This window comes from Microtus pennsylvanicus, chromosome 1 (genome assembly GCF_037038515.1).
Source record: "Microtus pennsylvanicus isolate mMicPen1 chromosome 1, mMicPen1.hap1, whole genome shotgun sequence".
Classification (NCBI taxonomy): Eukaryota; Metazoa; Chordata; class Mammalia; order Rodentia; family Cricetidae; genus Microtus; species Microtus pennsylvanicus.
In genome coordinates this window covers 185584494-185599282 of record NC_134579.1, presented here as the reverse complement: position 1 = coordinate 185599282, position 14789 = coordinate 185584494, and the positions used below count along the sequence as shown (strand labels likewise).

The window sequence follows — 14789 nt, the reverse complement described above, 5'->3', positions numbered from 1 at the left end:
GACTCTGGCCTGTCTCCCCTAATTGACTAAAACTGGAAGCCGGCTTCTTCTCAGACATAAGGATTATGGAGAAGGTCAAAAGCTAAAAGCACAGAGAGGGAAAAATGGATGGCTTCAACTGAACTTCTATTTTTAATAGACATCACAAAGGATGTTGTATCTTTCTATTAGAGTCCAAGCTCATTCCGTCACTTATTTAACACATACACAGATGTTTCCACTTCACCTAAAATTCTTCAATTTGAGATCACAATAGTTACAAAGACCACAACCAAAGCAAAAGTTTTCATTGTTTTGTTTTGTATTTTGCGAAGAAATAGGAAAATGCAAAATTGGAAAATAAAATGGTATTTTATTTTCTGGCATAATGGGATGTTGTAATGAATGTTTTACTGCATTGGACACATTTACATTTGGGTTTATTTGAATAGAGCCACAGTCTACTTTATAAAGTAAAATAAGCCAAATAAAGGAGCTTTCTCTAAATTTCTTTATGACTTATTTTTGTAGTGCCATGACATAATATTCTTTAAAAACATTAGCTAGATTTATTAACCTGGTCATTGAAAGAAAATTTAAGTTTTTGAAGGTTGGTTTTTAGTACCGAGAAGAAATGGGATGAATATATACCTTATTACTAAATTATTACTTTTTTGACAAAAATAATAAATTACTAATATATCAACTTACAGTAAGCACAGCGGCATTTATGTTTTGTGGAGAAGAAACATTGCAGTGTAAAAACTAGAAGAAAAACACTGATTAAGTTTGCTGACTTTTAAAGCTTTCTCCCTAAATCACACCACCATGCATAAATAAGAAATAACTAGTCAAATAACCAATACTGAGGCAGGAGTGAGAGTTCCATGGGAATAAAGGAAGAAAGGCCCATAATAAAGCTGCAGTTATGCCCATATAGATGTGAAAATAAAGAAAGCAGAGTGTAATTGGTAGTTAACAAGACACAAGCCACAGTCAGCATCCCAGCAACACCTACAAGGTCAACAACTGGCAAGAGCAACTTGATTGAGCTTGTTAACTGTTAAGAGCAGTTAACAAAGCAGAAAAAAGAGATGGACAATGGTGGGGCGGGGCTTCAACACCTGACCACCTTCCTAACTGCAAGCAGTGCAAGAGCAAAATGTGATGGTCTCTCTGACTCAACCAGGAGGGTCCATGTAGAATGTATAATGCTCTTTGACTCTCATTGGCTCAAGATATAATCCTACTCTGCTCTCATGGGTTCAGGGTGGGATCCTCTTCTATTCTTATTGGCTCAGGGTATGATCTTCCTCTGCTCTCATTGGCTCAGGGTATGATCCTCCTCTGCTCTCATTGGTTAGGATATAATCTGTTGCAATGAGGGCCGCTTGTTGGTTCCCGTCCACCCACCTAGCTTAGACCCAGAATAATCACACACAAACTATATTAATTAAAACACTGCTTGGCCCATTAGCTCTAACTTCTTATTGGCTAACTCTTACATCTTAATTTAACCCATTTCTAGTAATCTGTGCATAACGACGAGGTCATGGCCTACCCAGCAAAGTGTCAGCACATCTATCTCTGGTGGAGCCTCCATGGTGTCTCCTGACTTAGCCTTTCTTCCTCCCAGCATTCAGGTCCATCTTCTCTGCCCACCTAAGTTCTGCCCTGCTATAGATCCAAAGCAGTTTTTTTATTAATTAACCAATAAAAGCAATGCATAGACAGAAGATCCTCCCACACCAACAATCCTCTTCTGTCTTCATTGGCTCTGGATAGAATCCTACTCTGCTCTCATTAGTTCAGGGTATGATCCCCTTCTGCTCTCATTGGTTCAGGGTATGATCCCCTTCTGCTCTCATTGGTTGAGGGTATGATCCTCCTTTGCTCTCATTGGTTTAGCCCACAATATGCAGAGAAAATCCACAAATCTCAAGAGAAATGACCCTAGTGTTTGTCCAGTTTCTGCTATGAAATGTCCCTAAAAAAGAAACTAGGTAGCTGGTTTTTCCCCTCTTTTGGGAGCACCCCACTCTCTGAAATTTCTCTCATTCTCCCTGAATTCCTCCATCTTTCTGAGTTTCTTACTTTTCCTAATATTTCACGTTCCCTTAATTTTCCTTTGTTTAATCTGCTTTTGCTTTGCTTATTCTTACGTACATCCATGTTTTTAACTATCATCTTGGGACAATGCACTAAAGAAGTACTATCTCAGATTGGATTTTGGTGACTTTTCGATCTCATACTTGTATTCTGAGTCAAGCACATCTCGACTGAGAAAGGCCCTATAACTCTCTAAGATCTACAACACTACAGATTAAGTTACCTTTGTTGCTCCTACTATAAAAAAAATACTAGCTAGTATCCACTACATCCTAAATACTATCCACAATTCTTCTGCTCAGGGAGCCATTTTGGAGAAGACCTTCAGCTAGAATGAATTCCTGATTAATGTCTGCATAGTCAGAGTCGATAGAAAAAGTGAAGGAACACACTCATCTAATGCCTGTAATTTCCATTGCAAAAGGCCTGGTCACATCTTCACCCATATAACACACATTTTCAACCATGGACTCATAAAATTAAAAAATTAAATAAATCCATAAACTATAAGGGACAGATAGCCTAATAGTTTAGAGCATTATCTGTTCTTGCTGAGGACCTAGGTTCAGCTCCCAGCAATCACATGGTTGCTCACAACTATCTGTAACTTCAAAATGCTGGTACCAAGCATGCATGCAGTACATGATGAAGGCAAAACACAGGTGCACGTAAAAATAAATAAATACATACATATATAAATAAGACTTGAAAAAAACACTGTGCAGACATTTAATTCAGAAGGGGAGTTGTTCAAGTTTAAATACTGTAAGTGTACTGAAACTATTCAAAAAATAGAAAGTAAAAAGCCTTGTCTTGTAAGAGGACATATAACTAGGTAATCTTGATCCGAGTCTGAAACCCTACAAAACAGCTATTCAAGGTCAAAAGTGCAACTTGAAGCTCACCAGTAGGGAATGAGTGAAGTCTTTGCTCCCTGGGTCCTCCCTGTCAAGGACCAAAGCTTCAGAGCCATGTGTGGTAAGCCTTCCCCTCAAGTGAGACTCAAAGGGATGGCGAAGTCTTCCTCTAGTCTGAGTGGAAATGTTGCCGATGTATGCAGCATCTATCCACAATAACTTTCACACCTAGATTATTTACTGCCAGAAGATTCCTCCTCTATAGACTGCTTCTGATGAGATTAGCTAAATAGTTCCCCTCTTCCAACTGTAGATAATAACTCTGCCTCCTTGTTTACGTGTATGTAATAAATCTACCTCCTTGTTCAGGTGCACGCATTAACCTGGCCTTTCTCTTCAACTGTATATAATAAGCAACTGAGTGTCTCCATCAAAGACCCCAGTTCACCCCAGCTTCCTCTGTTCCCATGTGTCTGTTCCCTCTGCATTAATATGATGTCCCGCTTTGGTCAATCACTAGAACTATGCATGATGCAGCATTCACCCCCAAACAAAATGCCCAAAGGAATTTCAGTTTCCACCAATCAAAGGAATGAACTTTCAAAAAGAACTCTGCCTTGCACCAAAGGAGTGAAATCCCACGAGACTAGATTGTTTCCTCTTTCAAAATAGGAGGTCTGAATGGAAGATATGAATAGAGTGATTATAGGTAACATTTTTTTTATTTCTCTTAAGTTTTATCTTAAGAATTTTTACTTCATTCTGGCTACACCTCCTTGGACCCCACTGCTGGTGGTCTACCAAGGAGTGATCTTTTCTTTTTCTGTCTAGTATCTGTAAAGACTTAAAAATAACATTTTTAAAAAGCCATTTTATGGCAATGAAACCCTTGAATCAGAGACCGCTTGGTCTCAGACATGTTTTAAATGATAAGTGTAAGTACTCAGTAGATTGCTCTGGTTCTTTTTTAAATAGATATACTCCTAGAAGTAGAAACGTGTGCCTACTAAAATTGAGCTGAATTTCCTGAACTGTTTATGCTAGTTGTACTTCTGACTACAATTATGTAATTAAATTAAGTGGTATGCAAATTGATGAAATGTGATTGACGGTGGATTTGCTGTGTAAACTAAGTTAAATGCTTTGAAGACTTCCACAAATGTTAATGCCTAACATATACTCACTGTTGTTTGACAAGCAAGGAAACTTAAATATTGACAAGGGTTTTGGAAATAAAATCTAGAAGGAAGTTCCACTCGGTCTTTTTTTTCCCCCAAGTACATGGACTCCAATACTAAATTTAAAGAAAATAAAACTGGAAATCATAAAGTACATCACGGATGTGTTTATATAAGGAAGAAAATGTGATGCTTTTCTCAGCAGACATCAAAGTAATAGTCTTGGATCACCATCAAAGATCGTGCAAATGAGTGCGAAATCATTGGTTTTAACTTAACGTGTAATGTTGATGTGTGCATTGACAAAGATTTTCTCCTTTAGCCAGAACTCTGGACTGGTGCCACTGAGTCCTTCATCTGAGGAAACCCAGGCTTGTGATTCCCTTCTTCTCCTTGTAGAGTTTGATTTGAACAAGAACACCACAAATTGACTTGAGCAAAAGTCCCCTGTCACTGGCATCTGATTCCCTTTGTGCATTTGCCTCCCCCCCCATCCCCGCCCTTAGAGATCGTCCACCAAGTTACTTATTACTTGCCATTTGTTTCCTCTCTGGGATTTTCCACTCAAACGACAAGAATGGGAGGTAGGAACCGGTCAGGCAGATTTGGGTAAGGAACTGTGGTCATAAATAGATTTTCTGTGCCTGGAAGCTGGAAATATCTCTAGCCTTCTGGGTAGCTCTGTCCTTACTGAAGGTGAGAGATGCTGAAGGAAATGCTTTGGCAAAATGTCCTATTTTCTGACAGAACACAGGGATACCAGAAATGGGAGAGAGCTGATTTCTCCTTGTCTCTCCGGCCTACCTGGGCAGCGGATCCTGAAATCTATCGAGGAAGGCAAGACTTAGGCGAGAGGAGGCATCTGGATACACCCTGCTTCAGCCTACTGGACAGAGCCATTTATCTCCCTTGCCCGCACCACACCTCAGTTTCTACCTCCAGACCTTTAAAGAGCCCTAGACTAGCAGTTTGGTACAACTTCCTGGGACGCCATCCTCCAACAAAACTCTGCCTTTTTTCTGGTAAGCTCCCATCTAATTCTAGAATAAACCTCCTTCCTGAAATCCCTGTCGCGTTGTCCCTGGTTTCATTCTTTGAACCCCTAAGATAAGAACGCAGAGGTTTCTAACTCAGCAGAGTTCTGTGTGACTCTGAACTTCTGGTAAAGCCCCCTGAGCCTACAGAGAAGCTGCCATGGAATCCAAAGCTTTCCGTATCAATGCTTCTTGACTATAAGCCCTTACTGGTCTTCACTTAAGGTCAGACCTGGCTCTGGGCTTTTGCCTGATACAGAAACCGGCTGTAGTTCTAACCTCTGTGGGCAACATCGGCCCTGTCGTCTTTGGCAAACGTTTTGTTTATTTCTTCCTTCCCTAAAGCTCAGTTTTATTTTTAAAATTGACTTATGTAATTTGGTTCTGACAAGGTTTTATGTATCTCAGGCCGGCCTCAAACCTTTCAGTAGCTGAGGATTGTCTTGAAGTACTGATTCTCCTGCCTCCACTTCCCAAGTACTTGGATTACAAGTGTCTACACCACATCCTGTTTAGGGGGTGCTGGGGATCGAACCTGGAGGCTGCATGCTAGGCAAACTCTACCAGCTAAACCATGTACCAACACTGATGGCTTACCTCAAGTTGTCACTTTAATTAACTGCTAGTTGTGAATTAGTAGAAAGTATTTGTCTTGTTTTGTTTTGTTTTGTTTTCTTTGAGACATGAGTCTTACTGGGTAGCCCTAGCTGACTGCAACTCACCGAGATCCACCTGTCTCTGTCTTCCTATTGCTTGGATGGACCTATGCCTGGTCCAAGTACAAGGAGTATTATTTCATAATGTATAGAGCATGCAACCTAGTATTATTATAAAAGGTTTTTTAATGATTTCATATTCTTGATGAAGGTCTCTAAATCTGCCAGTTCCCGTAGATGTTGGGGTAGAGTGTTTTAGTGCTAACTCGGTGTTTATTCAAGACAAACTATTAATATCCCCCTTTTGTGGAAGCATTAGCTTTGATGAAAACATTGTTTATGTAAATATCTGTCTCAGACAACCAAAGTTTCCAAGGAAACATGCTTTGAATGCAACAGAATATGCAAATGAAAGCCTCTTTTTTTTTCTGTATAAATTGCCTCTAACTAAGAGACAAAGCTTGAAACAAAAGCCAATTCAGAGAGATAAAAGGAACCAACAACTGGCAAAGCGACTCCAGTGGCTTTTTTTCAATAGCCATGAAAATCATTCTCTTTTGCCTTGTGCATTGTAGCACCCAGTATCAATATTTGCCTATTGTCAACGGGGGAGAGATTAGAAATGAGTTCACTTAAATGCTCTCGAATGTGCACCATGGTGTCTCTGCCTCTGAATGATATCTATTTAGCTAGTTGATTATTGAGATTAAATTGCTCTGTAGAACAGCTCAAGTCTTTAGTCTTCTCTTTATAACTAGAATCAGTGTGACTTCCTCTGCTAAATAAAAACAATAACAAACAACACAAACAGGAAACCAGCGAGACAATGCCTGGGTAAAGCGACGGTCTCGCAAGCTTTCCAAAGAGAGTTTCCAGAACTCATGGAATGGTGGAAGGGGAGAGAACCACGCCATATAGTTGCCTGCTAACGTCCCCACAAGTCCTGTGGCACACACAATACTAATAAGTTGTCTTTTCAGATGGAAGCAGACAGTAAATAAGAGAGTCTTGCAAATTGCAGGATTATATGTTAGATTTGTATCCAGAAGATTTAAGATGAGTTGATATTTTACACACTAAAGAATTATTTTAGCACTTTGCAAGACAGACAAAGAAGAGAAAAATACTGCATAGAACACATGACATTTGATCTCTATAAACTTCTCTTCCAACCATCTTATCTGCCATTCTGCTTTTTAAATTCTGAAGGTTCTACCTTCACATCCTCCAGATGTAACGCACCCTTTGCTGTTGTAAACGTCAACCCCAATTTTACAGTGTAAAATGACCACCGGGCAATATCCTTTTGGAAGAAAAAGTTAATGTTGTGTCTTTGGTGGGTAACACTGGAAATGAAGCCATTTTATTTTAGCAGCTTATATTGTTTTAAAAGAAATGCAAGAAAGACCCAAAAAAACTCCTTGGGAGTCAACTTGAGAAAACTTATATGCCCTTGCTGGATCTATGTCATCTTTCATAAAATAATAGCTCTTGTTTGTTTTTGCTTTTTGAGAAGCTTTCTGTAGCTCAGGCTAGCCTCATACTTGCCCGGTACCTGAAATTGACCCTGAACTCTAACCCAAGTGCTTTCCCCTCCCAAATTTTAGAACTAAGAGTAAGCACCCCAGGTCTTTCCCAAGAGCTAGTCTCTCAGTGTACACAAAATGCAAAGAAAACTGTGTGATAAATTTCATAAAGTTTACTTGAAGAAAAAAATTCTAAAGCTAGGCATCATTCAGGCTAAAAATAATTCAGTTCTAAATGCCTTATTCTACCACATGTGTTGATTATGTGTATAACCAAAGGAAGGCACATTAAAAAAATAAAATAAAAACATATAATTGGATACAGTTAACATAGTTAACATTTGTTCTACATGAGTGTGTCGTGATCTCCTGGGAGTCTATGATTGGATGATACTTCAGTGTGTGACTGGCTGAGCCCTATTTATCACATACATACACATGTGCCCACACAGCTGTATCAGCACATACATGACCACTCACACAAAAAAAATGTAATAATGAGAAGTAGTAGAGGAAGGCTGAAGTCATAAAAAGGAGAGAAAAAAGAGGTGAAAATTATAAATGCATAAAGAAATAGAATACTACCAGGATAGTAGTGATGCACACCTTTAATTCCAGCACTTGGGATACAGAGGCAAGTAGATCTCTGTGAGTTCGAGGCCAGCCTGATCTTCAGAGTAAGTTCCAGGACAGCAAGGGCTACACAACAAAACCTGTCTTAAAAAACGAGGGAAAAAAGGAAAAAGAAAAAAGAAAGAAAGAAAATGAAAATGAAGAAAAGAAAATCAATACTTACAATTTGAGACCATTGTAATTAATTTGAGCTTGCTTTAAAAAGTCAGAGCTAAAGTTTGTTGTTGTTGTTTGTTTGGGTTTTTTTCTTTTCTTTTTCTTTTTCTTCTTCTTCTTCTTCTTCTTCTTCTTCTTCTTCTTCTTCTTCTTCTTCTCCTTATTTTTGGTTTTTCAAAACAAACTTTCTTTGTAGCTTTCGAGCCTGTCCTGGAACTAGACTGGAGGCAAAGTCACAGAGATCCACCTGTCTCTACCCCGAGTGCTGGAATTAAAGGCATGTGCCACCACCACCCAGCCAGAGCTAGAGTTTTGAAGTCAGATGTGTTAAGAACTGTCAAGACAAAATGAAACATAACTCCGTTTAATAAACAAAGAATAAAAAAGACTGTTTACGTATCCTCTAAATGGAGGCAGAGCTTTTCTTTTGTCCCAACTGCACAATTTCAAATAAACACACAAAAGCTAATATTAATTATAGAATGTTTGGTCTATAGTTCAGGGTTATTATTAACTACCCCTAACATTTAAATTAATATATTTCTATTAATCTATACATCACTTCATGGCCTGTAGCTTACTGGTTCTCTGACATCTTGTTCCTTAGGCAGCCGCATATGTCACCAGATTCAGCCCTCCTCCTTGTGTATCGCCATTTGACTTTCTTGCCCAGGCTTATTCTGCCTGCCTATAGGGCAAACCAGCTTTTATTATTAACCAACGAGAAAAACATATGTTCACAGCATACAGAAGGGTCCTTCCACAGCAGTATCCACAAACTGAAAAAGAATGGCATTTAAATAAAATGTAGAATATATAAGAGATAAAAAATGGAAACAATTACAAGATGACTAAAAGGATGGATAGAAAAGGGATTCACTGAGAATACAGTTCAAACACTTAACAAAAATCAGCAAAGAAGTTCCAGTAGGGTAGCTTGGAGGGTTAGGACAACTGGAGAGGTAAAAAGCTAACGGAGCTACAGAAGTCAAGAGGATGCAGGGATTCCTTAATAAGTTCCACACATGGGTTCAGAATGCTGATCTCAGCACTTCCGAGATAAAATGACACTCATGGAATCTGTCAGAACCCCCAAGATAAACTACTTAGAATTCACAATCAAGCAGGAGGTAGGCTTCTCATTTACAGCAGTGTATTTCAATAATTATTCCTAAGCACAGATGGAAGGGACAAGAAAACTGTCAACAAAGAAACCATACTTAATTAAACTGCTATTCAGCAGTAAGTGCAGGAAAAAAATGGTATTTTCAGACTTATATCTGAGATCATTTATCTTTAAGCCATTTTCTTAAAATGTTCTATACTACATTTTAATTTAGTGTGTGTGCATGTGTGCATGTGTGTGTACACATTCACCAGCAAACTGTGACATTTTTTGGTTCTCCCCATCATGTGGGAGCCGGTGATTGAACTAACTCAGGTTGTCAGGAATGGTAGCAAGTGTCTTTGTCACAGTTGAGGTGCTTGAGGAGGAGATGGGTGAGTTCCCAGAGAGTCCTGAGGAGATTGTTGTGCAGGCTCCAGAGAGGAAAAATTATGCCTCACTCTGCATTCTGTTTCTACCAGAGTGGGCCACGCACAAACTGAATGATGCCCCCACCCACACTGGTGATGGCACATCTTCCTTATTTACCCCACTGATGCCAGAGCTGATCTGGGAAGAGACATCTTCTCAAACATACCCTGAAAAGGCATTGTATCAGCTATCTGCTGTTGTCCAGTCTAGCTAACCTACAAAACTGATCAGCAGATAGGAAACTGGGGGGGAAACAAAATAATTGAATATGCTAAAATACCCTCGTGAAGTAAATTAAATATACTTTTCAAATAACTTTGTGTCATAAAGGTGGAGTTATCAACTTACTGGCTAAAATAACTAAATGAGAAACATCACAAATTACTCATTGGGAAATTATGCTAAAATATCTACTATTGCTTAGTAGGAAATATAAATATTAAGAAGTACAGATTTGAATGAAAATTGAATTTACTATTTATGCTAATTGAAAAGCAAACTGAAGAGAATATTCACCTACCAAATCCTTGGTGTGGAGTAAATGAATTTGGCAGTTACATTCAAGTAGTATAAGTATTGTAACTTGAACAAAAACATGCAGAAAGTTTAAAGACAAAGGTGTTTAAAAGATATGTCATAGTAATGGAAGAGGCTGAAACAATGTTGGCATGCTTGTTAGGAAAAACAAAATCCCATTTTAAAACAAAATTGAATAACTAGTTGCCATGTAATTTCCTAAGATGTGGTCTTGCAAGTAATTTCTTAAAAAATGAATGTGTATCAACTTAACAAATACAAAATACAAAATGCAAGATTTGCTTGAATTTTTAAGAAGTTTGAAATCTATTTATATGACAGAGTGTATTGTCAGGACCACTGAACAGTTCTGTCCTACCAGCCAGCTCCCAAATAACCACACAGAGACTTAATATTAATTACAAATTCTCGGTAGATAGCTTAGGCTTATTACTAACTAACTCTCGCAACTTAAATTAAGCCATATTTCTTATCTAAGCTCTGCCACTTGGCAGTATCTTTTTTCAGCACGGCATGTTCATCTTGTTTCTCTCCACATCTCCTCATGGCTGCCTGTACCTCCACCCTTCTTCCCAGTGTTCTCTCAGTTTAACTTTCCTGCCTCACCCCCAGCTGCTTAGCTATTGGCCAGTCAGCCTTTTAAACCAATCAGAAGGCACCTTGTCAAAGACACATCTTCACAGTGCACAAAAAAGCTACTCCATAACAATATAGTAAAATATTTTAGCAAATTTCTGTCTGAGATAAATAAGTAAAAAAGAAACTAAGACAAAGGAATTTTGATAACTAGAACTGGATGAAATTATGATAGCCTGAAAATGGTATCTTATAAAAGTTCATAGTGATAAAGAATGACACTGAATTTGATGACAACAAGCCAGCATGCTCTTTTGAGCACAGTTTCAACCATCTCCAAAAAGCAAAACAACCAATGATTCTATAAATAAGCACGGAAAAGATAAACTAGCCATATTTTCAGAAAATCTACAATTGCATTGTTTAATAATAAGAATAGACCTTGAAATAAATAATAGTTTTGTATAACTGGAATCTCAGCATTCAAGAGGCAGAATTATGTGTTTCTGGTCAGCCTGGTAATTTGGTGAAAACAGTTTCTCAAAAAAAATTTTTATCTGTGTGTATATGTATGCAATATTACTATATATCTTTAATCTTCCATTATGAAACCAAATAGAAAATAATATCCAGTTACAAAAAATGTTATGTATAACTTTCATGTAATTCCAGACAAAATCATTACAATACCCTACAAAACGAAATTCTCTTTTGTAATAATCCATGTAGGAAAACAATTATTTAATCAATAGATAGGAAATGTTTTAAGAGCAGCAGCACCTATACTAAAATTGGAATGATACAGAGAAGATAAGAATAGCTCCTGAGTGATGTAAATTTGAAAAGAGTTCCTTATTTCTGAACTAAAATCAATCAAAAGAGACAAAGAAGGACATTTCATATTGTCACAGGAAAAATCCATCAAGAGAAAATCTCAATACTGAACATCTATGCCACAAATACAAGGGCACCCTCATATGTAAAAGAAACACTCCTAAAACTTAAGTCACACATTAAACCCCACACACTAATAGTGGAAGACTTCACATCCCACTCTTACCAATGGGCAGGTCTGTAAAACAGAATATTAACATAGAAATAGGGGAATTGACAGATGTTATGACTCAAATGGACTTAAAAGACACCTATAGAACATTCCATCCAAACATAAAAGAATATATCTTCTTCTCAGCACCTCATGAAACCTTCTCAAAAATTGACCACATACTAGGTAATAAAACAAACCTCAACAGTTACAAAAAAATATGGAATAACCCATGTATCTTATCAGATACATGGCTTAAAATTAGAATTCAACAGCAGTACTAATTCCAGAAAGCCCACAAACACATGGAAATTAAACAATACTCACATGAATCATCAATGGGGCATGGAAAAAATAAAAGAATAAATTAAACACTTCTTAAAATTCAATGAAAATGACCACAAAGCATACCCAAATTTATGGAACACAATGAAAGCAGTGATAAGAGGAAAGTTCATAGCACTAAATATCTAAATAAAGACGATGGAAAAATCCCACAACACTGAGTTAACAGAACATTTGAAAACTCTAGAACAAAAAGAAGCAAATTCACCCAAGAAAACTAGACAGCAGGAAATAATCAAATTGAAATCTGAAATCAACAAAATAGAAATAAAGAAAACAATACAAAGAATCAATGAGACAAAGAGTTGGTTCCTAGAGAAAATCAATAAAATAGACAATCCTTTATCCAAACTAACTGAAAACAGAGAGGGAATATCCAAATTAACAAAATCAGAAATGAAAAGGGGGTCATAACAACAGACACTGAGGAAATCCAGAGAATCACTAGGTCATATTTCGAAAACCTATACTCCTACAAAATTGGAAAACTTAAAGGTAATAGACAACTTTCTCGATAAATATCACTTACCAAAATTAAATAAAGACCAGATAGGAACTTAAATAGACCTATAACTGCTTAAAACAAACAAAAAAAAAAACCACAGAAACAGTCATCAAAAGTCTCCCAACCAAAAAAGCCCAGGATCAGATGGATTCAGCTCAGAATTAAACAAGAGTTTCAAAGAACTAATACCAATACTCCTCAAATTGTCCCATACAATTGAAATAGAAGAAACATTGCCAAATTCTTTATATGAGGCTACAATTACCCTGATACCCAAACCACAGAAAGACTTTACTAAGAAAAAGAATTTCAGACCAATCTCACTCATGAATATTGATGTAAAATACTCAATAAAATACTGGCAAATTGAATCGAAGAACACGTCAGAAAAATCATCCACCATGATCAAATGGGCTTCATCTCAGAGATAGGAGGATGGCTCAACATAGAAAAATCTGTCAAAGTAATCTACCATATCAACAAACTTAAAAATAAAAACCACATGATCAACTCATTAGATGCTGAAAAAGTCTTTGACAAAATACAGCATCCCATCATGATAAAGATCTTGGGGAGAATAAGGATACAAGGAACATACCTAAATATAATAAAGGCAATATACAGAAAGCCAATAGCCAACATCAAACTAAATGGAGAGAAACTCACAGCAATCCAAATGAAATCAGGAACAAGACAAGGTTGTCTACTCTCTCCATATCTATTCAATATAGTTCCTGAGGTTCTAGCTAGAGCAATAAGACAGCAAAAGGGGATCAAGGAGATACAAATCAGAAAAAAGTCAAACTCTCATTATTTGCTGATGATAAGACAATTTACATATGTGACCCCAAAATTTCTACCAATGAACTTGAACAACTCATAAACACTTTCAGTAATATAGCAGGATACAAGATTAACTAAAAAAAATCATTAGCCCTCATTTACACAGTTGATAAATGGGCTGAGAAAGAAATCAGAGAAATATCACCCCTCACAATAGGTACAAATAGCATAAAATATCTCGGAGTAACTCTAACCAGACAAGTGAAAGACACATACAACAAGAACTTTAAATCTTTGAAGAAAGAAATTGAAGAGGACCCGCCAAAATGCAAAGATCTCTCTTGCTCTTAGGTAGGTAGAATTAACATAGTAAAAATGGCAATCTTACCAAAAGCAATCTACAGATTCATTGCAATGCCTATCAAAATGCCAGCAAAATTCTTCACAGACCTCAAAAGAACAGTAATCAACTTCATATGGAAAAGCAAAAAACCCAGGATAGCCAAAACAATCCTGTACAGTAAAAAAACTTCTGGAGACATCACAATTCCTGACTTCCAATTCTACTACAAAGCTACAGTACTGAAAACAGCTTGGTGTTGGCATAAAAACAAACAGGAGGACCAATGGAAATGAATCTAAGACCCAGAAACCAATCCACACAGCTACAAACACCTGATTTTTAACAAAGAATCAAAAAATAAAATGGAAAAAAGAAAGCATATTCAACAAATGGTCCTGGCATAACTATCAACATGTAAAAGAATGAAAATAGACCCATATCTATCACCATGCACAAAACTCAATTCCAAGTGGATCACAGACCTCAACATAAAGACAACCACACTGAACCTCACAGAAGAGAAAGTGGGAACTACACTTGAATGCATTGGCACAGGAGACCACTTCCTAAATATAACCACAGTAGCACAGACACTGAGAGAAACAATTCATAAATGGGACCTCTTAAAACTGAGAAGCTTCTGTAAAGCAAAAGGCACAGTCAATAAGACAAAATGGCAGCCTACAGAATGGGAAAATATCTTCACCAACCCCACACCAGACAAAGAGCTGGTCTCCAAAATTTATAAAGAACTCAAGAAATTGGCCATCAAAAGAACAAATAATCCAGTAAAAAAAATGGGGTACAGAGCTGAACAGAGAGAACTCTCAACAGAGGAATCTAAAATGGCTGAAAGATACTTAAGGAAATGTTCAACATTCTTAGCCATCAGAGAAATGCAAATCAAAACAACTCTGAGAGTCTATCTTACACATGTAAGAAAGGCCAAGATCAAAAGCACTGATGACAAGTTATGCTGGAAAGGATGTG

General features: G+C 37.3%; 1 pseudogene; it reads left to right on the top strand.

The window, feature by feature from the left end:
* The first annotated feature begins 11539 nt into the window (after nucleotides 1-11539).
* LOC142842794 (U6 spliceosomal RNA) lies at nucleotides 11540-11638 on the top strand (annotated as a pseudogene).
* Nucleotides 11639-14789: the final 3151 nt, after the last annotated feature.